Source organism: Nesoenas mayeri (genome assembly GCF_963082525.1).
Source record: "Nesoenas mayeri genome assembly, chromosome: Z".
Classification (NCBI taxonomy): domain Eukaryota; kingdom Metazoa; phylum Chordata; class Aves; order Columbiformes; family Columbidae; genus Nesoenas; species Nesoenas mayeri.
Genome location: NC_137542.1, coordinates 54,177,899 through 54,204,152, shown reverse-complemented (window position 1 = coordinate 54,204,152; position 26,254 = coordinate 54,177,899).

The window sequence follows — 26,254 nt, the reverse complement described above, 5'->3', positions numbered from 1 at the left end:
AGGGACTCTCACCCGGATTCTGATTTACCTCTCTTTTACGGTCTGTAGGCCTCAGTGGATGGAGAAGATAATTGATACAAACTGGAATAATGCTGTTAACTGGATTAGTGCTTTTGGCATAGCCATTGTTAGATGTATGATTGTTTACTTTCATCTGTTTCTTCCATCTTTATGCCTGTTCGCTATGTTTCGTATGAACTTTAGAATTTTTTCCACTACTCATTGTTTGAACCACAGGGTGTTGTCTAAGATCATTGTGGGATTTGACCTGTCTTGTCTCAAACAACTCAAGCAGGAAACATTGCAAAAGGGGAACCGGGAGAGGGAACAAGCCCTGCAGAGGCAGAGCCGGTTTTCTCCATTTTCCTCCTGTGGCTGAAGACACCAGCTTGGGCATGCATTGGTTAACAATTAAAATTTTGGTGAATTCACTGAGGGGGCATATGCACTGTCACCCCCAGATCTTCTAGAACACTTAGCCACAGAGACATAAGACATTTGTTGCCCTGAGGGTGGTCTCAGGCTGACTAGACTATATAAAGGCGAGTGTGTACATTTACCTGGGTCTACCAACTACCTACAGATCAGGACTCTGACTCAAGACATTGCTGGATACAAAGAATGGTGAAACCCTGTCCTGGTTTTGTTAAAAAACAAGTTTCTCTTTTAGTGAATTTTGCCTGTCTGCTAAAGCCTTCATATTAGCTGCATTTTCCTGGAGAACCAGGTAAATGTTTTGGTAAACATAGCAATGGAATGCAAAGTTATTGATAAGCATGGATGGACATATCGCAAGAGGGGCAACCAGAAACAGGTGACCAAGAAACTGACCAACTGTGTATAACATTCCATTCACGTGAATACTTCATATAAACGTGGCAGATCACAAGGATCTCGTCCCTTTTTCCCTATGGAGAGGACCTTGCTAGTCGGCCCTGCGAACTGAGGCCTAGTGAGAGACTGAACCCAGCTCCGGTTGGCTGCAGGGTCCAGTCCCGGACTTTGGGTGCTGGTTCTGCAGTTGCTGAGACTTTCAAGATTGGTTTTGTATATTTCATATTATTTTCTCTATTCTTATTAGTAGCATTAGTAAAACATTTTTAATTTTTCCAACTCTCTTCTCTCTGTCCTTCTTTTCCTCCCAATCACCTGTCTTTAGTGGGAAGCGGGGAGAGGGAGAGGCATAACAGGGAAGTGTGGGGGGAATAGGAGGTTAACAATACATCTGCCAGGGTTTTATTGTCACCCCACAATCTAAACCCTCGACAAACCCCCTTGCTCTCTATCTCTCTATTTTTCCCCATCTTTTCTCTCAACCTTCCATTCATTTTTCCTTGATGGACATCGCCTCGTTTTGCCTTAAAGTATTTGATAAGGAAATAATGCCTGTGCAATAGCTCCTTTATTCGCAACGTTTCTTGATTGTTGTTGTAAAAACCCAGAAATTATTTTGTATTGTTCCTCTGAGTCATTGTCATGACTCTACTGCCTCTGTGGCCCTGCCATGCAGGGACTGTCTTTTTTGAGGGATCATAAAGATTCACCTCCCTCATCACCCACCAAGGGGGACAAGACAGACTCATCCCACCATGTTTCTGTGCTTTCAGTTATGTCAGTTTCCCCAGTTGCTCAATGGGTTCCAGCTCCTGTTTGCTGCCCATGCTGCATGCATTGGTGTAGATGTGTCCTGGTTTTGGTTAAAACAAGACCAATTCTCTTCTAGCGAACTTTCAGCTAAGTTCTTCTAAGAAACTGCACTTGTCTGAAGTTGGCTGCATGTTTTTCAGATGCTGTTTTGTGGTAATGGTAGAAATGGTATGCAGAAGAGGCCCAGGTTTATCCTTATTGCTCTGGCATCCAAGGTTGCTGATAAATTTTTTATGTCACATAAGTGAGAGAGGCATATGCACAGGGAAGGGTGGACAGAATGGGTGACCAAAATCAAGCAACTAGGTATTCCATGCCCATCCACGTCATACACCATACAAAAGTGGGAGATCACAAGGGTCTCACACTCTTCGTCCATAGCCAGCATCTGAAGAGGACCCTACTTGTTCTGCCTGTGATCCTAGGCCTGGCTCCAGGCCCTGCATTCCTAAAACCAGTTCCAGTTTACTGCTGAATCGAGCCCAGGACCTCTGACACTGGAGTAACATCAGCTCCACAGCAAGCTGCCTCTGCACTATGCCAGGAAATTCAGTATTGGTTTTGTATATTTTGCATCTTTGTTTTTCTCTTAGTATTACTAGTAAAACATTTTTAATTTTCCAACTTGTAAATCTGTCTCCCTTTTTCTCCTATTTCCCTTCCTTAGTGGGGAGGGCAGGAGGCTAACAGAGAGCATCTGCCACAGTTTATTGTCGCCTTACTATAAAGAGATGCATGTCAGTTGGGCTATTGATCTTGCCACATTTTTTGTGGGAGAGGTCCTAATTCCTGTGTGACTGCTCTCAGGTGCTTCCATGGTTTCTAATGCATCAACACACTTGCATCTTTGCTGATGCATAGATCTTTATCCCCTGCCTCCACTAAGATGACCAAGGTGCTGTGTGCATTAGTACAGAGATATTTCAGATGTGCACCAGGGTACTTGGCACACCACAGAGCAGAGTGAAGGACCTCACTAGCACACCATCCCTCAAACACTGGCAAGTTGCCCCATGGCTTATCACTCGTGAGTCTAATTTTAACCCTTTCCCACTTCAATTCTAGTTTAAAGCTCTTTCAATGAGCCCGGTTAACTCTTGTGCAAAGATTCTTTTCCCCTTTAAGACAGATGTACCCCATTGTCACCAGCAGGTAGACTGACTGTGATCACAAACCCCAAAATTCTGCCGGTGACTCCAGTATTGATCACCTTGGTATTCCTGTTTCTTCTGACGTTGTTCCCTGCAACTAGAAGGACAAAGGGAGAAACAAGTTGTGCTCCTGATCCCTTAACCAGCTGTTTCAAGTCCCTGAAGTCTCTTTTGATCGACCTTGAACATTTTATTGCAACTTCACCCCTGCCCACTTGAAAAAGCCATCATGGATTATATCTGAGGGCCCTATCAGAATAGGAAGTTTTTTGGTGAAATCCTTAACCCAAGCCCCAGGGAGGCAGCAGACTTCCCTAAGAAGTGGGTCCAGTTTGCATATTGGGCTTTCTGTTCCATGCAGAAGTGTCCTCTGACAATGACTTTTTTCTCAGTGGAAGTGGTTTTGATGCAGGATGTATACCAATATAACCTTGGTGACACCTCCAACCTACATGGGCCATTGCCTTGATTATTGTTTGGCTTCCCTTGCAGAAGAACCTCCTGTCTCCTGTACCAGGGCACCTGGGATGGTGGGTCAGTCACTGAGGAGACGCTCCTGCTGTGCTGGGCAGGAACATGTCACCATTGTCCCCTGTCCCTCAAGCTGTCACGTTCTGCCAGATGGAGGGAGGACTGGTAATCCCCCGTGCCGTGTGTCCTGCCGCCTGACGGCTCTGGGTGCAGCTCCAGCCCTGCCTCTGCTCAGCCTCCCGATGCTCCCCAACCCGCTCGCGTTCCCCGGAGCCCATCCCCCGGCGGGCAGCTCCGCTCCTCTCCCCGGGACACCTCCCGCAGGGCGCTCGCTGCCGCCGGCCGGTGCTGGGGCTGCGGGATCCAGAGAGGACGGGGGCTCCTGCTGGGCGGACCCGTGGCCCTGGCAGAGCCGGCAGAGCCCCGTTTCTCGGCCGGCTCCCCGGGGGGTGTCTGGGAGCGGGGGCGGCTCGGCCGCGGTTGCTCCCGGCGCCGTCCGCGTCCCCTTGGCCGCTGCTGCGCGACCCGCGGGCGCCTCCCGGTGTCTCCGCTCCCCGGAGGCTTCCCCGGGTGAGGAGCCCCCGGTGCCCCGCGCTGCAGCGCGGCGGGTCCTGCGGCACCGGAGCCGCTCGCCTCGGCGGCTGACTTAAAATGGTGACAGCAACAGCAACCCGTGGTGCGGCGAGGCTGATCGCTGCGGTGACACCCGCTCCCAGCTGCCAGGCATGAGGTGTGGGAGTTCAGAAACTGAGTTGCACTCAGTGATTCTTGTTTGTTCCTTCCAACGCAGGGCATTCTGTGATTTTGTGAGTAACGAACTGAGAATTTAGGCAGCTCTGGAGGTTCCTAAATGGGTGAAGATTTGGATAGAAGATACCAAGTCTTTAATTACCCCCCTTCCTTTTACAGGGGAAAGATATACTTAAGCAAGGTCTGCCCTTTGCTGAAGCTAGACTGATTTTTGTCCTAATTAGTGAGAACTTCTGTTTCCCGTGTAGAGGTTATTTCTGTGTAGTTCTTTCAGATATTTGCATAGATCACCCTGGTTTTAATAGTTTTTCTCAAAAAGGATGAAGGTGACAAAACGTAACTCTTTGAAAAAAAGCATCTTTATAAAAGTGAGTTTGCACAACTTGAGTGTGGTAGCTCTCCAATTTATTTAAAGAAGCTTGGAAGTGTAATATTGAAATAATTACTCTGTTATAAAATCATTTAAAAAAAAAAAAACTGTTGAGAAGTAAGTGAGGAGAGAGGCTCACAGCATTTAATTCACTTTCAGTGAGGATTTGTCACATAGAACCAATCTAGTTTTGAACTCTTACATTTTGAAAGCCTCCAAAATACTGGTGTGTAAGAAAAACTATCTTCTCTGATAAGAAAGGAAAATCCTCACCTTAGAGAGTAAGGATTATAGAAACTATTTTTAAGCGCCATGTAGTTTTAGATCTCTATTTGAAGGTTTTCAGTAGTAGTGTGATTTCCTGACAAAATCATAAACCACTAATGACTTGTTAAGTAAAGAACACGGTGAACTTTCACTTTGTTGCACATCGTGATTGTTTTTTTCCTAGATATGACAGATTTAAGTATGAATATTTGATTTTTCAAATATTTTGTGATTACACGACAAATGAGACTATTTGGGGGGAAAAAAGCCCCAAATCACTGTAAGATGCAGATATGGTAAACCTTATTAGTCTTGATCAACAGTGCAGATGGATGGATATGTTGTACAAAACTCCTGAGGGCAGACTTGTCTCTTCCTTAACAAACAACACAAAAATGCGGAACATTAGAGAAGAATCTGTAGCATCAAGGCACCTGAGAAAGTTACTTTTGGAAATCTTGCAAAGAAATTCCAGGGAATGAATGAAAAAATCTTGAAGATTATGTTGAATATTTTAACTGAAGTCTCTAAGACCTTGACAGGTACAGCAAGGTGAGAAAACTTTGAGTAAATGTACACAAGGAAATGCACATGTAATTAAACTACTGTTGTTTTACCCTGTCTTGCAAATCAATAAATAAAACTTCCTTCTGATATCCACAGAAGGGAAAAGAAATAAAGTGGTTTGGTGAACACTGTATGCAAGTAACCCAAATTTTTTATGGATTAAAGGTTAACAGGTTGAAGTGTGAGGTCTGAACAAGGATTTTTCTACAGCTGGGGCAACACCTGAGCTTTTCCTCACATTTAGGTGACCTGATATTAGATGAGCAATCAACCAAGCAGTTTTCCCACTGTAGGAGTACTGGAAGACCGGTTTTCACAGAATTTCTGTGAGTTCATTATTTTCTTTATCAGCTGTGGCTGAACTTGGCCAGAGTGTTCAAAGTTTATCACAGGATCTTGTGCACACACTTCCACAAAACTAATTTTCCTAGGAAACCTGAATAGTAATTTCAAAGAGTAATAGCCCTCTGTACTATTTACAGTGATCTTGGGTGATGAAAACCATCCAGAAAAAGCTCCTTATCCACTCACTAGAGTTATTCCATATGAATTTGCATTGGTAGTGATAATAGTTTACTCAAAACAGTTGCTGCATGCTTATTTGGATTGATAAACTGAAGTAATAGTGTTGGTTATAGCAGATTGCAACTAATTGACCAAGACTTAACCTCCACTAAGTTAAAATGTTTTGTCAAAAGACAATCTGTTGAATATTCACAATCTAAGTTGTATTCAGAGTACGTGATTTTTTACAAGTATTTCCATTATATTGGTGGTAAATTCTTAATTCCTCAGACTGAAAGTCTTTACCAAGAGAAGCAAGGCTATCGAAAAATTAAATTTGTGTTGAATATGCCGGTTTCCACAAAAAAACTTAATATGAAGAAGTTTTTGTAGTTAGGTTAACAGCAAAATTATCTAAGCTTAAAGGTGGTGAATGAAGTAGCTGCAGATATTTTTAAATTATATTTACTGTTTTCCTAAAAGAAATAATCCCGTGGGCTTCAGGGAAATATTTTTGATACTATGTAGGAGTCTAAAGAAATAGTCTCTGAGTACCTAGAATGAGATGTCAAAGGATGGACTTAAACAGTGCTTAGAGACGTTGATACAGATTTGGGATTCATCATTGTCAAAAGAAAAACTGAGGCCCTAAGAATTATGCCAGTCATGAAGTAAGTGCCTGCATACACTGAGATGAAAGAATTCATATTTGAAAAAAAAAAAACCAAACATGGCTATATCTCTGTCTGACAGCTTTTCAACAGTACAAGCATCAGAACCTAATCCCACAGCTAGGGAGGTGGTGGTTTAATATGTTATTTCTTGCTGGTTTTTTGCTTCGTTCGTTCTTCCTGGTTCCTTTTAAAGGATTTATACATTTGTTAAACTAGGCTGTTATAGGTAAATATCATAAATTTGGATTGTTCCTGGGGAAACGTGGGTGTTTCTGAACTTGCAGGTGTTGTGGAATGAGAGAAAAGGGCAGGTTCATCACCCACCTGACTGTGGCAGAGTGGCGTATGTAGTGAGTCTTTAAGTGTCGTCTTTCAACAAGAATTATATACTGCAAAGGGGTAAATCTGAAACTGACCTGAAGAACATAACTTGCCACAAGTCCCTCTCTATTGGTACCTAGAAAACAGCCTTTTTGTCTTTATAGAGTTCTTGCCTTAGAGTTAAGAACTAACTTCTTGCCCCCATTTTGTGTGCCAGTGGATCACCTCTGTAACTTGGTGATTAGCACTGTTCCTACCTACTTCATTGTTTTGCTCTAAGTCAGTGGAGCAAGGGAAGGGAAACTGCCTCTCATCGGTACTGGCAAAGGAAATATTTTCAGTTATCCTTCCTTAAATGACTTACTAGTTATATAAAATAGTGTACGTGGATAATAAATTTTGAAGGATTGAAGCCTACCTCTTTGCTGCCATCAATTTTGATGTCTCTCAGTTTTAAGGAGCTGGCTGAGGTACAATGACATTTAGAGCAAGCAGGCTGCTGGAGCATTTTGGTGCCAGCTGGTCATTTTGCTCTCTTTAGAGGGCTACTTCGATCTCTAAGTCAAAGCCAGACCTTAACCTGCTGATCTTCATCAGATTTTCTGACATCTTGAAATATGCCATTAAAGTTTTGTAGGTATAAAAAACTGATGCATTTGAAAGAAGAAGATATTAAGGGGACATTATTTTCAGCACACTACAAACTGTTGCTCACAGTAACCCCAAACTGGAACTGCAGTTGGCGTGATATAATTAGCAGGGCATTTCAATGTAAGCAGTGTCCTTAACGATTTTTGCAGCTTCATAATTATTTTTTTTTCCAATTACCAAGAGTAACTAGAAAAGTAATTTTAAAAATAATAATGAAACATCTCTTCTTTATTCTGTTCTCAGCCTTCAAAATGTCAAGGAGATAACAGTACTGAATCCTTTGCACATATACTTAACAACACTCTTTTCCTCTGCCTTTTTTATTATTATTTGCTAAGTGTGAAAAAAAAATGTACAGTACTGACGTCTGGTTCTAATTTCACCTTCTCAATCTGATGCTCTTGTTTACCTGGTGATTTTTCAATACCTGGGATCAGCTAGTGGATTCTTGTTTTTAAAATCTCTCTTCTGGCTTATTAGCACAGGAAGATAATGTAGTTTGAATTTCATGCCTGCTCAGAAACATGGCATCCATAGATAAAAAGGTTTGTTCTGCATAAAAGAAAAAAAAAATAATAATAAAGAAAGAAAGAGCAAAGAAGAGAGAACTGGGGTTTGGACTTGACACTGGTCCCTGCCAAAGTGGTATTGAATCATTCCAGAGAGCTGACTCAGGTAACTTGTTTCTCTTCATTAGACAATTAGATGTCGCTCTAGTAGATCATGGTGCATCCTCTCTCATCTCAAGGCGTAAGGTTGACAGCGGGTGTATTTAGGACGTTACAGGGATTGCTTTGCACCAGGTGGCAAACCTCCTGGAGACCTTTCTAGCCACGTGAGAAATCACTCATTTTATTGTCAGGTGGTAGATCTTTGGTTTGATCAAAGAATATGTTGGGTTGATATGACGTTTTGTTGCTTACCCTGCAGTTCTGAGAGCATAATTTCTGGGTCTGTAACAGTGAGGTTGTACTAACAGTCTCAGAAGGGCAATGCAAAGATGTAATCTTTTTTTTTCCAAGTGAGATTACTCAAATTCTCTGAGTTCAGAGAACGACGAATTTATTTAGAATAAGTTTGCATTTTAATCTAAGCTTCTTCGCTAGAAGATTTTCTTCGAATTTAATCTACTTCTAATGTCTGAGTGAAAACTGCATCAGAAAACCATTGATCTGAAGAAAATTCAGTTTCTAATTTGTTAGACTCTGATACCCTATTCATCTATTCGTTTCCAGATTAACAACTATCCTGTGCATCTTGGGTAAAACAGAAGCCTTGATAAGATATCATGAAAAGCTATTATAGCATTTGCTCACATTTATTAATGTGCAAATAACCTGTTCCTCAGCCCCTAAGCTTTTCTTTGTCAGACCTGACATTCATGGATGACAAGTTTCAGCTTTCTGATTGTCAGCTCCTCTAAGGAACGATTGTATTTAGTGAACTCACTTTTGCTGTCTGCCCTGCATTTTTTCAAAGGGGTTCTTTTTTAAATGCAGAAAATATGGAAGGGTTTTTTTTTTTTTCCTTTGGGTGAAGAGATAATACATATGACCATACTAGGAACCTCAGTAATGTTTTACATTTTTTAATCTGGCATGTTACCAGCATTTTTGCTTTAATGTGGATCGTGCTCCAGCAATTTTCTGTCACTATAAAGCAAAGGTTTCCACATCTATTTACAATTGTTAATATTGACAAAAGTGGCATTGTTTATGTGCTCTGGTTCTCTCTCTATGTGAACAGGTAGCCTCACATCTACAGTGATGTGAATAGATAGCCACCTTCCTTGTGTTCTGCACTGCGAGGCAGTGGGTTGTTTGCACGGGAGTGCTAGGGTATGTTTCCCAAGGGTCTGATGAAGACAGAAGTTCTCCTGAAGCTGGTGCATTAGACTGGATATACACTGCAGCTGCTATGCTTGGTGCCTTCTAGGGGGATGTGGCATGAAAGCTGTGATAGTTCTTTGATGTTTAGTTCAAAAACTTTAATTTTGTAACTATTTCTGCACTGGGACAATAACATTTTGTTAGCCTGTCAGCCAAGACCCAATTTTCATTATATTCTCTCTCCGAACATTTCTACAGACTATTCCAAGAGAAGCTAGAGAAGGCTGTGAGAGAGAGGGTAGCATTAGGGAAATGTCTGACTCTGGATACACATATTCCTTTAAAAATACTATGTGGAAAAAATATTCAGGCTTTAAACAAATATGTATGACCTATTTAAATACAATATAGTGATGAAAGATGAGGGATACTGTACACTGACGGAGTTAGATCAGATTATCCTTTATCAGTGCAGTAATAACGGAAGAGCAAACGAAGGTGGATAGAATAGAGAATGGGAAAATATTTTGTTTAAAAAAAGTCACCGGGAGCCCTTCTGAGAGCACAGGAGGAGATGGGCAGAAGAGCCACAGGCAGAACAAGCAGAACAGGCAGGAGCTGTGCAAGGAAGCCAGGGCCACAGGCGGACGGAGGAGTCTGCTGAGGCTTTGGAAGAGGCTATTGCTGCTCCACCACACGGCTCCTAGACTGGCAACAAAAGTAGGGGAAGGGTTCTGCTTACCAACATGAACACAAAATGTGATTGTTGCTTTTGTGTCTCCTTATCAGTGTTTTAAAACATCATTATTCTAGTTTCGACTCAAATAAAACCTGGCTTTGTATAATAGTTGTCGTTAGCACATCTGTTTTATTTCTTTGTCCACATCCTGCAAAGATGTGTCTAAGGTGCAGAGCCTTCATCTGGCCAAACTATGTGTGGAAACTGTTGGGAAAAAAAAAAAATGGGAAACTCCACTTTCCTTCAGAGCAATCTTGAAAAGTTTGCAGAGGACAATATAAGACAGACCTAAGAAGGGGAAAATAAAATGTACTAAGAAGAAAGACTGTAGTACAGCAAAGAGTGACAGATTGCTAAGGAGCACCAGAAGCCGGCACTGACTTTTAGGTCTGAGTGAAAGGTGAGACAATGTAGAGTTTTCCACCCTACAAGTCTACAATGGATTAGAGGGAGAAAAGAGTTTGGTATTTTTTCAGATCACTTGGAATATTCTGTCTGTAAAATCTCTCAGATAAAAACTGCCTTTTAAGTGTAAAAGATTGGGGGGGTTTATCCTTTTTAGCTCTTTACATTATTTTGAGAAGGCCTTCAACCAAGAGCAAATTTAAGGCTTTAGCAGTGTTCAATAAACTTGGTATGCTTTAAAAAAGAATGCAGGCAGATCTGCCTCAAAGCTCCAGCCTGGATTTCTGTCATTACTGTTATGCCAAGAAAAATCAGTGAAAAACAATAAATGACCCTCAAAGACAGGAGGAGGGGAGAAAGTATTCTATTCTGGCTTTCCTGATATCTCTAAACCTTTTCTCTCACTATGAGAAGTAGTACAAAAACCAACTCAAGATTTCCTAATCCAAATACTTTAGACAGAGTATATTGTCTATTTCATAATAAACTGTTTCTGACCTGAGATGTGGGTTTGCATTTGTACAAAATGTCTTTTTTCCCTTCAAACTTGGCAAGATTTCAGGCCAACAGTACAAGGACTGAGAATCTGGTCCTATAAAAAATGTTGTTTGAGAAGATTGATTAACCTCTGCTTCCACAGTTACAGTGCAGTAAAATGGAGGGAGTCCTCACATGAAAAAAGTATAAAATTCAAATAGTGTCACAGACCATGAAGCTCTCTTTCCTCCTGCCAAAAAAATATGATCTTTAGTATGTGGTGGTGACTTGCATACATTTGAAAGCTGGCTTTATAGCTGGCAAAGGAAGACACATGATGGACCAAGGTTCACATTCAGTTTTGTGAAAATACACAGTTTCTCTTAAGATGATCGCTTAGAGAAGTGGAAGAGTCTGATCCAAAACTGCAGTGTTACCAATATTAGAAATAATGCCTAAATTAAACTTTTTTTTAATATAGATATAACTGAATTGAAGGTTACATAAACTACAGCAATGGCAACACAGCTGTGCAAGCACAGAGCAAGAAGGGAAGTATGCAGCTATCCCTAACAGAAATTACTTGTTTCAGCTCATAAAGGCCAAAATACGTATCAGCTAAAGCTTCAGAAACTGCATTTTTCTTAGATGACAATAGGAGGATAATGGCAAGAAAAACAGATTGAGTCAGCAGAAAGGAAAATGGCTTCTATGGAAATGTGGTGAGAAGGTCAGTTTGAAGCCTTTGTTGGGTTGCAAAGGAAAATTACCCAGGAGGGCAACAAGGAAGGAATTCAGATTTTCTGGGAATATGAGTGACATATGGATTAGGTGAATATGCTGTTGCTACGTATAAAATTGCAGGATACTTAAATACTTTCTCTCAACACCCTCTTGGAATGAATAATTGATAAAAAATTAACAATCTAAGAAGAAATAGATCAAAGTAAATACCATTCTACTCATCATTGGAAGCAGTGAAAATACAAGACTCTGTTGAGAATTGGGAAGGCAAGCTATTCTGAAGTCTGTACTTCAGAAAATAAGAAATAATGCTGGTCTTTTTTCTTGAATTCAAGAAAAAAAAAGATACCATCAGGATACTGAGTCTGAACAAAACTGTTGTCTCACAAACATGGACCTCTTAAGGTTGGCCAACTGTTCTAGCTATCTTTTTGCACTATATGTAAAAATGAAATTTGTTTGGCATAACCAGAAATGAAGCACTTACAGTTAGAGCAGGAACATATATGTATTTAGTTCCTGTACAAATAGTCAAAGGAGGATTTGATTGTAAAACTGTGTTTATTCACACAGTGTAATTCACATTGTGCAAGTGCAATCACCCAAGCCTATCTTACCACAAAAAACCAGAGTTGAAATAAAAAAGATTTTAAAATGTGGTATTCTAAATTTGGGATTCTCTTTAAAACTGAAAAAGAAAAAAAAAAACTGCAGGGAATCCGTCATGCTACACTGCAGACTGCAGAAAATAAGATATGGAGGTTTTCACCAACGAATTTCTCAAAGTAGCAACAACAGGGAGAGTCAGTGACCTTTTGGAAGTAGATTTTCTGAAGTTGTAATGTGGATGAAATGTTGACAAGTCAAATGCATGGCTTGAATATTGTGTTTTGCCAGTACAGGACGGCCTTTCAGTGGCATTTGTGGACAGACCTCATGGTATGTATTTACCACAAACTAATTAAGAACAGGAGCTCTGCAGGAGCTGTGCAGTGGTCAGGGAGAGCAGGATAGGGTCTTGTGGGAGTGGTTGTGTGTTCTGTGGAAAAAGCATAGCAGAAATCAGGCTTGTGGCCAGTAGCTGTTATGCAAATTTTATAAATTTCAAATTTGAAACAGCTGTTCAGTGTGAATACACCAGTGCAAGCTTTCTTTTCTCTGATCTGTTCTATTGGTATGTGTCAAAAAGTAGCAGGGTCAGTCTGACTGAATAGTTTCCTAACCTGATTTGGTTTGTCTGCGTCAGTTAACCAACCATAAGAAAGATAAAAAAACCTGTTTTTCATCTAAAAGGGTTTTGGTCTAGGATACAGAAATCCTCATTAAAATAATCTGGAACAGTTGAATTTCCAGGAACAGAAAATAACCTGAAGTTTATATGCTGTTATTGTTGCAATTAAATATATGCTGCCCACAGCTATTAAACTTAGGATTTAATGCATGGTTTTCCACAACAGTAAATGGGAATAACGTAAGTCAGCTTAGATCATTGGCTATAGAATGCATGTATACATGGTAGTCCTGTTGTCCCATCAGCTCTCCCTGATTCTTAAACTATTTTTTCCTAAGCCAAAAAATACTACACAGTACATTTTTAGCATTAATTATGTTAACTATTATACTTGCTATGGAAATTTATAAATGTTTTTCTTGCAGTATCAAGCATCACAGGTGTCAAACTTAATAAACAGCCTATTCATCTGGATATGTACATAAGTAAGCTGTGAATGCTTTACATGTAACAAAAAGAAGCAAAATATTAAATGTAATATTCACAGATTGGATAGAATTAAGAAAATTGACAATATTTGTCTAGTTTATCTCTCATGGTATGTATGTAATCAGGAAATAACGTATTCTATAGAATATGCAAATAGTGAGCATTAATTACTTGCTATTTACAGAAGGCTGATGGATCAAAGCTTTAAGCATCATTGTTGTGGTTTAACCCATCAGACACCTAAACACCACACACAGCTGTTTGCCCCTCCCTCTGAATATATAGAGGATTTCTGCACTCCTTGTCATTTGATCATCTTTATGTGTAACTCTTCTTTGTGTGGGTGTATGTGTTATGAAATACTTTATTCTATTTCTGGCGGTCATTATTTAGAAAGCAACCCTATGTCAAGCTCCCATGAAGAGCAGTCCTACTCACTGAATGAGGCAACTGGTCTATACTGTATAATTTGATACACAGTGTCAGTGTACTTGCATATTCCAAATTGCATTGTAGAAACAACTGCTTTTCTTTGAGTGCTTTCTAAGGTGTTCTTTGACTATTACCTGATTACCTTACAAGCACTAATAGATTTTTCTTCCTTATCTGCTGGAACAATTGGGAAATACCATTTATTTCCATTTTATAGATGGACAATCAAAGGTTAAAGTGGATTAATTGCCCATGACCATGTCACAGAATATCTCTGAAAATCAGTAGACAATTCTTGATCTGCTGAATGTCAGTCCAGTGCCCTAGTCACCTCCTTTTCCAGAACAGCTCTGAGAAATGATTGCAGAGTCTACAGTCAAGATAGTTTGCAATGTTATGGAAAAGTCACTTTATTGTTTTGTGGGAAATAAAAATTAAAATAAAAAAATAAAAGGATACTTGCAGTTGTTTTAAAAAATATTCAGAAAGTTGTCATAAAAACAACTTTAGGTCCTAGTGTGAATGGCTTTGGAAATGTGAAAAAAACTCTATAATGTTTCCTCAAATCACCAGGTACTTGTGGTGAAATAGCAATATCTGAGAAATCTGGCCTAAATATATTTGTACATGGTGTTCAGTCATTCACATTCAATGGTGCTATGAGGTGGATCTCCCTCTGTGTTCTTCTAATGACCTCCCCAGATAAAATGAAAAGGCATAGAAACCCAAAGACAGTTCTTATTAGACCACGAATTAAATTCATTATCTATTCTTATAGAAATGACAGAAAGAAAATACGAAGTGAGAACAAAAATAAAAAGGTTTTAAGTAACTTCACTTCCACCCATTATGTCCTTGCAGGTCAAGTACTTGCTTTCTGAGAAGTTTCAAACAACTTGTTGGCTTTCTGTCTCTTCCCAAGTCCTGTTCATTTCTGTCTGGCTGCGGGCAGATCCTTCCTGTGAAGTCCGGCTGTCTGCACCCTGCTCAGCAGCCCATAGGTCTGCACTAGCTGTGGGCTCATGGGACCTTGCCAGGGTTCTTCCTCCTCTTCTCCTGTTCTGTCACTCTATGAATAAGACATGTTTCCCGGTCTCTTTTAGGGGCCTCCCAAACTGGCAAACTGTCTGGTGAATGGCTGGTATTAGTTCTGTCTAAGGGGATTGAAGGTCATCATTACCACACTCTTCCTTCATTGCATTACTCTCATGCATAGACTTTTAAGCGACACTTTTCAAAGTCATTTACTTTCGTGCTGGGATCATAACAGGTTGGTCCTTCCTGGTGCAAAACAGACTCATGAGGGCTGCTTCTCAGACCCAATGTCTCCTCACATTTGGCCTGTGAAGTAATTGTTCTTTGCTTGAGTAGCAGCCTGCTCGAGGATTACTACTGAAATACAGGATGCTTGGGGCCTGAAGCTTTGTTTTCACTGTCAGGAATCAAGCCAAAGCAAGTGGCTCAACAGAAGAACCTTCTTCCCCTAGAGTGGTTTTTGGGAACCACCTGTAGGGTTTGGAGTTAAAGAAGTTGGGGCTGCTGTTGTAGAGAGGTGTCACAGAAAGGCTCAGGTTGGTGTGACTGGATTTCATGTGTTGTTGAGACAATGTTGGAAAAGCATTGGCTGCAATGGGTTGTTCTTTGGTTTTGAAAAACACCCTGTAAAAAGCCACTGGACATTTATTGGGCTGTCTGAAAGGAGAGCTGCGTGTGCAGCTGCCATTTGCCCAGGACCATGTCCAGACAGCCTTCAGGAATCTCCAGGGTTGGAAAGTCCACAGCTCTACTCTGCTCATTCACCCTCACAGGGAAAAAGGGGTTTCTCATCTTCAGGACAATGTTCCTGTGTTTCAGTTTGTGCCCATTACCTGTCATTGAACACCAGTGGAAGGAGTCTGGCTCTGTCATCTTCGCACCCTCTATTCAGCTCAGTGAGATCTCCCCAAGACTTCTCCTCACTGAGCTGTCCTAGCTCTCCTAGTCGTTCCACTGATGTGAGATTATCCTGTCTTTTCATCATCATAGTGGCCCTTTTCTAGATTCCATTTCCTGTATGTCCATCTATCTCTTCTATTGGGGATTACAAGACTGGACATGCTGCTCCAGAGGTAGCCTCACTGATGTTGAGGAGAGGCAAAAGATCAGCTTCCTCAACCTACCAGTCCTCCTAAAGGAGGCCAGGGTACAGCTGGGCTTCTCTGCGGGAGGACTACATTTCTGGCTTATATTCACCTTTGTGTCTACGAGGATCCCCAGGTCCTTTTCATCAAACCTGAGAAGAGTAGTCATAGGCTCACAGGAAAATTCACAGTTCAAAGGACACCAGAAGGTCCCCAGTGCAACTAGCTGCTCAAAGCAGTGTCACTGAGGAGGTCAGACCTTGTGGCTCATGGATTTCTCAAGCCTGGTCTTGAAAACTTCCAAGGAGGCAGCCTACATGGCCCCTGTGGGCAACCTGCTCCACTCTAGATTGTTCCCATGGGGAAAAATGTTTCCTTTTACGTCCAGTCTGAACTCCTCTGATTTCAATGTATACCCACTGTCTCTTGTGTTGAGAGCCTGGGTCTGTTTTCCCAATGTGCAAAGTGCAATGTGCAGGAGAAAGCTGCTCTGAAGTTTCCGCTAAAGCCTTCCATTCTCCAGGCAGAACCATCTCCACCCCTCAAGCTCTCCTTGCAGACCAAGGTGCTCCAGTTTCCTCAGCATCCCGGTGGGTCTCTGATGAGCTTCACTTAAACCTGGCACTGTCTTTCTTAGATTGGGCACCCCAGACCAGAGGACACAGAATCTAGGTGTGGTCTACGATGCATGGAATCGAGGGGGATCCTCACATAGCTCCATCTCCTCGCTGTGGTCCTACTCCCACAGTGCTGGATGCTACTGACACTCACTGCTACCAGCACCAGGGTGGCTCCTGTGCAGCTTGCTGTCCCTGAAGGTCTGGGGACTCTTTTGCAGAGCTGCTGCCCAGGCAGGCAGTGCCCAGCACCTTGCACAGACAGAAAGTTTATGTTGCTGAAGTGCCTGGGGAGTTATTTCAAGCCTTGGCAGTCTACTCAACAACATATTTTCATAAAGTTTGGACCAGAATAACCTTCAGATCTTGGCATTTTTTATGGGTTCTGTATAACTTATTATAGCATCTTTAGATTATAATGATATGATATTGAGATGGGAAGGGATCTTTCACAGTCATCTAGTCCAAACCTTGCTTAAAGCAAGACTTACTTCTGCATCTTACTGTATATGTTACTCGGGGCCTTGTTCAGTTGAGTTTCTACTGTCTCCAGTGATGGTCTGTCCTTAAGGCTTCCTTCTCTCTTTTTGCCTAAGTTTCCTTTATCTATCCTGGGCTGCATCAAAAGCAGCATGTCCAGCAGGTCAAGGGCTCTGGAGCCCTCAGCACAAGAAAGACATGGACCTGTTGGAGAGGGGCCTGAGGAGGCCACGAAAATGATCAGAGGGCTGGAACAGCTCTGCTGTGAAACAGGCTGAGAGAGTTGGGCTTGTCCAGCCTGGACAAGAGAAGGCTCCAGGAAGACTGTATTGCAGCCTTTCAGTACTTAGAAGGGGCCCCTAAGAAGGATGAGGACAGACTTTTTAGTAAGGCCTGTGTAAGAGATTTGAGGGATTTTCTCAAAGTTAATGGACATTATATGGAACTGAACTGAACTGAACTGAACTGAACTGAACTGAACTGAACTTGCATGGGAGGCCTATGTGTCCAGCAAGAAAGAAAGAGTTGAGCAGCCTATATGCCTTACATGACTTTGTGCAGCCTCAACCAAGTGAAGAAGAGTCAGCAAGTCAACAATTCTGTAGAAACTTTTTGCTTAGCACTAGAGCTCGTGCAGATTTGTAAAATCCAATCACTTGTTGGTTTGCGTCACCTGAACAGTAGCTATTGTCCAACTACATGCAGCCTTTAAGTGCATGGATAGCACGTGGACAGGTCAAAAAGATACTTAAGGAAAATTGTAACAAGCAATTAAATGGCTTCCCTTGAATTCACATTGGATTGCGTGGAGTCTGTGATTTTCACCCTTGCAGGCCTGTTGTGATAGGACAAGGAGTAATGGTTATAAACTGGAAGATGGGAGATTCAGGTTAGACATGAGAAAGACATTTTTTACAATGAAGGTGGTGAAACACTGGCATGTGTTGCCCAGAGAGGCGGTAGATGCCCCATCCCTGGAGACATTCAAGGCCAGGCTGGACGGGGCTCTGAACAACCTGATCTGGTTAAAGATGTCCCTGCGTGTTGCAAGGGGGCTGGACTAGATGACCTTTGAAGGTCCTTTTCAACTCAAACTATTCTGTGATTCTGTGATTCAATAGTTTCTCTACCATTCTATGTGATTGCTACAACAAAGAATAGCTATAAATCCATATTGGTGATTGTTGTTAATTATCTAATTGTTTGTATATGGTTATCTCTTAAATAATGGCAAGAATTTTAAATTGCATTTTATCAGGTTATTAATTACATTTTCTCAAGGCTAGCAATAATTTCATCAGAGAATGTACAACCAAAATATCAGAAGTGTGAGAATCAAAGGTATAGACAATTTGGAAGAAGTAACATGTGCAGACTGAATAAGCAATATGTTGTTTCAGAGCTTGGGAGTTTTCTCACATCACTCTTTAAATTGTCTGAGCCTGGTTATTTTAAATAGAAACAAAACTAACACATAAACCAACTGCCTAGAAATCCAGTGAGAAATTGTGCTGATGAATGAGTGGCATTTTAATATTAGATCATACTCAAATGGGACATGCTCTCTTTATAGCATAAATTCTCTGGAAGTGTGGACTCAGAAGGTGGTGAAACTGATACAGTAAAACAAACTATAATGTGATATTAACTAATATTAATTCCTAAAAGTTATTTGTGCTTCACCTTTTCCATTTCTTACGAGAACTTTAAGCTTCTTTTGACTGCATCTAAGTGCTTATGCCATAGGGATTTCCTCCACTTATAAATCATATTGTGTGATTACTGGGATTAAATACATGGAGTGACATATTTAAGATTCATAGTTTTTTCTAGACTTACTACATTCTGTAACAGATCTAAAGGACACATTCAAAGAAAAATTACTAATGGTAATTTCTAAAGACACTTCAAGCATATTACAGATTTTCCTCTTATTTGTTATGTGTCTGGAATAATGGTACAAGGCAGTTTGGTTTGTAAGGAGATGAAGCTTTGTAATAGAAATAACTACAAAATCTTTCAAAGGAGGCAATCCTCTAGTGATGGTGCCTTCCATGTCAGCATATAGAGTACACTGACACATCAACTTATTTTTAGCTGGAAGACAGTGCAATGTATCTAAAGGGAAAGGTGATGATTAAAGCACAGTGGGGCATATATGTCTGTCAGGAATGTTAAAATTAAAAATAAGACATGTAACTTTTAAAGGAATATGAGGTAATTTCTTGTGGATCTTATGATAGGCCCTAATATATTTGAACCACCCAAAACCATTTCAATGGCAATAAAAGAATGCATAAACATTTTATCTCTACCTTCAGTAGAGTTATTGCAAATAATGAGACTGCTGTGCATAATTTAGCAATGATATAAAGCCTGCAGCAATCTATATCCTGTATGCAAAATTACTATGGATAATGTAGTAGTTTCTTTTTTCAGTCTTTTTATTAGAAGAATAAATTAGAAAGACAGACAGTGAAGACTCACTGCCCCCAGGTGTCTGTATGAGGATTCATTTGATTAGGAGGCAGCAAAATCCTGCAAGGAAGTATCTTCATTTTCTATCAAAGAAATCAGATTCTATGCCTTTATCTTAGTTATCCAAAGACTTTCACTTTGTTTTAGGATGGACAGTATCATTGTGAGAGTTAGAAATAATTAAGATCATGTCTCAAGCACCGACCAAATGCCTAAACTGTGTTTTTCTCAAGATACAGTTTTACCTGGAAATGAACAACCTTGAATCTGTAATCTGCATACAGCTAGTGATTTTGAACAAATCAAATCAGATCTTACCCATCTTACTTATAGGTACTCAGAGAACAAAACTAGGGTAATACTCAGAGGACAAACAAGGTAAACCAGGAAAACAACAGTGAAGAAAGTATGATTTACATCCCCAGAAGCACTGAAGCACCATAACAAAACAAACAAACACACAAATTTACCTATTCTATTTTATAGAGGCTAGAGGAGTAATGGAAACTATTAGTATAGTGGAACCAATAGAGAATTCATGCTTCGTGTTCCTTATTCTGCATATCTGTTGAGTTAATTTTCTGAATATGATGCTTCTCACATTTCCTACTTAACATGTAGGGTCCCTGAGCAGGGAAATACTACTGTGTGACTGAAGAGGTGGCCTTCCAGTGGGATCCTGTGCTCTCTGGATAACTCATGAAAAGGTAGATTTTAATGGCAGCTGCCCTCCACTACCTCAGGACTCTTCCCCTGTCACCTGGAGGCACATCTGTTGTACACAGACCCAGTGTGGCCACAGTTCCAGTAGCAGAGGCTTATGCTGTTAGGTTTTGAGGGCTCCTGTCAGTCTCATCTTGATAAAAGACCATCAGAGCAGTGTAGTATTTTCTTTTATTGATACACAGGTATATTTATTTCAGATAGCAAAAGCTTACGTGAGTAATGCTATTCCAGATTACTTTAGGGCAAGCTCTTTGGGATGCTTGCAAGATAGCCCAGCTGGCCCAGGACTTGAATGGGAAGATGTAGTTTGCAGGAATCTGTGATGTATCAGGTGGCATACTTCCCTTGAGATATATAAAACCTAAGACTTTCATCAGCATAAGGCAGGGAGTCATACATAATTTGCTGGGTTTTGCATGATGGATTAATCTGTGCTCTTTAACACTTGTGGTTACTAAAGATTTAACTATTTTAAGGTTGGGTAACTATTAAATCATGTTTCCTAACCTATGAGAACATGTTACTCTGACTATGATCCTGTCTGTAAAATGTATAGTACTTGTCATAGTGACCTGACCAAATCACACATGGAGTGTCTACATTCTATTTAGCAATCTGTTGGCAGTTTCAAACGGGTACAATAGTTTTATTTGATTCTTTAACGAGACTAATAAGAGACTTTTCATAAAGACAGTATTTACACTTAAGGAATCCTTAAATCTATCCTGTAGAGGGCTAATTTGTGATTTCACTGGGCTGAAAGCTACTACCTATATTGAAGATTTTATTCCTTAGTATCTCTAAATAAGAAATGATACATGCATGATTAATACTCAACGAGAAAAGTTAAGTCAGTAAGGTTAGTAGATGATAAATCCCTACTTTCAATTTTTTTTATTTTTTTTTATTTTTTTTTTTTATTTTTTTTTTTTTTTTTAATGAGAGAAACGAAAAGGAGCTCTATATTGGCTAAATACAATGTTAGACCTCTGATGCCTTTATTTGCCAGTGCTTTTCTGCTTTCAGCATGGAATTCAGAACTTCTGTACCTCTTCTTAAGTGCACAAAATTAAAGCTCTAGCATCAAAACCAGAACCAAATGGATTATACAAGTCCTTTTTATGAAGTTCACAGAATCACAGAATGAGGTTGGAAGACACCCCTGGAAATCATCTCAACCAGCTCCTCTGCTCAAGCAAGGTCACCTAGAGCCACCTGCCCAGGACCATATCCAGACAGTTTTTGAGGATCTCCAAGGATTTAGACTCCACAACCTCCCTGGGCACCCTGTTCCTGTCCTCATCCACCCTCACAGGGAAAAAGGTTTTCCTTAGGTTCAGGAAGATGCTGCTATGTTTCAGTTTGTACCCATTACCTCCTGACTTGTCAGTGGACATCACTGGAAAAAGTCTGGCTCAGTTGTCTTTGCTTCCTCCATTCAGATATTTGTACAGGTTGATGAGATCACCTCTGATTCTTCTTTTCTCTAGGATGAACAGACACAGCTCTCTCAGCCTTTCTTCTTATGGGAGAAGCTCCAGCCCTGTCATCATCTTAGTGGTCCTTCTCTGAACTCTCTCCAGTCGCTCCATCTCTCTCTTGTATTGGGAATCCCAGGACCAGACATGCCTCTTCAGAGGTGGCTTCACCAGTGTTGAGGAAAGGGGAAGGATGATCTCCCTTGATGTATGGTTAAGACTTCTCCTGATGCAGCCGAGGTGACTAGTGGCTGCCTTTGCCACAAGGGCACATGGCTGGCTTATGTTCGCCTTTGTGTCTACCAGGATCCCCAGGTACTTTTTTGCAAAACTGCTTTCCAGTTGTTGGTCCTCTAGTATACACTGGTGCCTGGGGTTGTTCCTCCTTGGGTGTAGGACTTTGCACTGCCTTGTGTGGAATTTCTTGAGGTTCCTGTCAGCTCATTTCTCCAGCCTGTCAGGGTCCCTCTGGATGGCACCACCCACTGGTGTATCAGCCACTTCTCCTATTTTGTATCGTCAGCACATTTGGTGAGGGTACGCTCTGCACCACCATCCAGATTATTAATGAAGATGTTGAGCAGCACTGGATGTAGTGCACTGCTAGTTACAGGCCTTCAACTAGTGCCTCTGACCACAATCCCATGGTCCCAACCACTCACAGAGTTTTCTATCCACCTTGCTATCGGCTCTCCTAACCCATACATCAGCAGCTGATCTGTGAGGATCTTATGGCAGACAGAATTTAAAACCTTAATGAAGTCTAGGTAGTCAAATGGTCAACGTCCACTGCTCCCCACATATTTCCAAGCCATTCATTTCATCACAGGTTATCAGGTCAAGCATGGCTTCTTCTTTGTGAACCTGTGCTGACTTCTCCTGATCAGCTGCTTCTTCTTCATGTGCCTGGAAATCACAGAATCACAGAATGTTAAGAATTGGAAGGGACCTCAGAGATCATCTAGTCCAGTCCCCCCACTGGAGCAGGAACTCTTAGATGAGGCTACACAGGAATGTGTCCAGGCGGGTTTTGAATGTCTCCAGAGTAGGAGACTCCACAACCCCCCCGGGCAGCCTGTTCCAGTGTTCTGTCACCCTCGCCGTGAAGAAGTTTCTGCCCAAATTTAAGTGGAACCTCTTGTGTTCCAATTTGAATCTCTTGTCCTATAATTGGTTGTCACCGAGAAGAGCCTGGCTGCATCCTTGTGACACTCACCCTTTACATATTTATAAACATTAATAAGGCTACCCCTGAGTCTCCTCCAAGCTCAAGAGACCCAGCTCCCTCAGCCTTTCCTTGTAAGGGAGATGCTCCACTCTCTTCATCATCTTCGCTGCCCTGCACTGCACTCTCTCCAGCAGTTCCCTGTCCTTCTTGAACTGAGGGGCCCAGAACTGGACACAATATTCCAGATGTGGTCTCACCAGGGCAGAGTAGAGGAGAAGGAGGACTTCTCTTGACCTACTGACCACCCCCCTTCTAATACACCCCAGGATGCCATTGGCCCTCCTGGCCACAAGGGCACAGTGCTGGTTTGTGGTCATCCTGCTGTTATTCCATCACTTTCCAAAGTGTTCCCAGGAGTCAAGTAAACATAATCTAAACGCTGATGTACATCTGGTTGCAGATACAACGCTTGCACACAATAGCTAAATTCTACCATAATCTAAAAGTAGGAAAGTTGCACTGGACACAAAACCCCTAGTCCCTAGCAGATGGCCACAAGTGCTGTCACACTGTTTAGTAAAAAAATGAAACCCTAATTGTTTCTGTCTAGTAACCTTGCTTTACTAGATGAATAACATTCTCAAATGAGCTTTCTTCTAAGGATTCCAGCATTGGTTAAGGCAGTGCAGACAGACATTCTGGTTATGCACAGGAGCAGCCATTTAGAACGTGATTTGTTAAAGACAGTAGGTGCGGTCCATCTGGAGGCTGGTGGGGACTGGCAGAACAACCATCCTTGGATGGCCTCACAGGAATCAGTGACAGTTTCTGTGGATGAAAGGTGGTGAATGGGACTTCTGACAGCAAGTCAATTGTCCTTCACCCATGTCCACTCCCTAATGGGCTCTCCACTTCGGTTGCATTTACATTCTGTGAGCTTTGTGGTACAGAGGGAATTTAATTGTAGATTGTTATTAGGGATCAGTGACAGCTCTTTCCATGATTCATTACAGACACTGGGAATATGATAACATGCCTGCAGAAAGATTTGTGATGTCTCACAAATTGCAGTGTTACTCTGCTATATATTATACAGGAGGATCTGCAATGGATGACAAAGGCAGTTTCCCACTCCTTGTTTTTCCTTCATTTATCTTTATACCATACAACTTCTGGACACTACTGTTCTAGCAGGCATTAGGATTAGGCATTTAAGTCTTATCATAGTATTTAACAACTTAAATTGAGTCATTTACCATTCCTATCTTTCCACCAGGAATTTCAGAAAATACCCAGGGCACAAGATATGTTTTTTTTTTTTCTGTCCTCTGTACAGAGCAATGATTTTTTACATTTTACATGCGACGGACTAGCTATAGAGAGTAAATCAGCACAGTTTTGCTGTCTGACCTAGAGATCTGCTGTTAATTTGTGTGTGCATGCGCTTACATGTGAAGTTTCCAATACCTGTGCATGCAAAAGTTAAAATATATTCTTTTGGTTTTGGCAATTGATTTGAGATGTTAAGCAATCTTGAAGTTGGAATTACATCACCTGTGGATATTTTGTTAAACTGGTTTTGAAAACAACCTTGTCCTCAGCAGGATGGCTGAGTGGATTAATAAAGTCTTATTCCAGTGATACAGAACAGAATATACTGACAGATTTAAATATACAGCAGCTTGTCCTCTGTGTATAAATAAATAGATTAATTACCTAAAAAAACTGAATTAGGAACATAACAGATCAATGTACCTGTAAGACAGTTTGTATGCTTACAAAATGCATTATTTTGACCTGATCCTGTTTTTGCTTAGCACTGTTATATTTACAACCATGCTTCTCTTACCGAGTTTGCCAGCAGTAGCAATCACTTCCTAAAATATGTAATATTTTTAACATCGTTTTGGGAGATTTTTTCACTTACTTTGGAAGAACTTAAAAATATCTTTAGTAAACATGCTCGTGAGATAAAGAGAAATATCATCTAGAAACTGTATGGATTTGTGACCAAAGTTCTCTTGGTATGTGAGGTGAATATTTGAGAATACTCATAAGAATATGTGAGGCTTTTTTTAAAAACAGTCATACTTCCTATTTCTCTTGAGTGTATCTAACATGATCTATTCAGAGTTGATCATTGACTTTTCTACAGCTTTCATACCACCTGATTTAAAATCTTTCCTCTGCTTTCTTACTTCCAAGATACTAGATCTTCCAGTCCCTATGTGAGTACCCTCACTCTTCACAACATTTTTGTTACCTCATTTCTAGAGATCATCCAGTTCTTCTGTATTTTAGGAATATTTGAAGTTACTCTATCTTTCCACACAAAATCTCCCACCTTCACAGTCTGTTTCAGTATTGCTGCAGTTAGCAGAAACTTCAGCCTGTTTATATTTGAGCATTAACCTACCCAGTGTACATCATGTTCTTTTAATCAGAGGCTATTAAAGTGATTAATTACAAAGTAATTGTATCACATCTCCCATCAGACTAACCTTTTCAGTATAAATTTCATCACATGATACAATTCTGTCTCTGAATAAATAAAAGCACTGGTCACACCTAGACTTTTTATCTTTTGCTTATCACAGAGAAACTATGGAAGGGGAATTCTTTACTTGTTATGAAACAATTTATTTGCCTGTGATTTAGCTAAACTTCTTTCTGAAGTGGCCCTGTCATTTTCTTTATTTATGGTAGGATTATTATTCAACTGTTTTGCAGAATATTTAACCATCAGTAATCTTCCTCCAGGACTTCTTACCTCACCATCTTACACTTCCTAACGAAAGAGTATGTAACAGGAGAGATCTGTTTAAAAATTTGGTTCTGCAGAGCTACCAGACAGGTTGTTAGTACATTCTAGCTGCTTCTCAGAAAACAGGCAAAAAAATATGACTCAGTTTCTATAGCTCATCAGCTTTTAAATAGGTCTTTGATTTGAAGTAGTTGCTTCTGCTTTTGAGCTTGAGTCACACAGTAGTTCTAAAAGAGATACAAAAAGAATACAGATCTCTAAACAATCTACTGTCCTAGTTGCAGAACTATAAGAAGAGAGAATTTGAAAGTTAGCCCTTGGGTGTTTTTGTTTCTGCACAGAGCATTGAAGCATATTATGTTAACTTCCGTATTTAAATTATTATCAGGGAAAAAAAAATAAGACTAAAATATTGTATTTATATTTGTTATTATATATCTTCTCTACTAACTTTCAATTAGTGCAAGAACTATGTGGTCTCTTAATGACTCAGTGGGCATATATAAAGAAAGAACTCTGACATAATCCCTTCCAGGGAGAAAAGAGCTCCCTCCTGTTGAGAAAAACTTGGTGAGAGAGAACATACAACACAGATAGAACATAGTTTTTTACTTATTTACCATTATTTTGCCCACCATTCTTATAAATGATCGAGAAAATTATGACTGATTAGGCTCTAGGCTTTATTGCTCTTGATAAGGTTA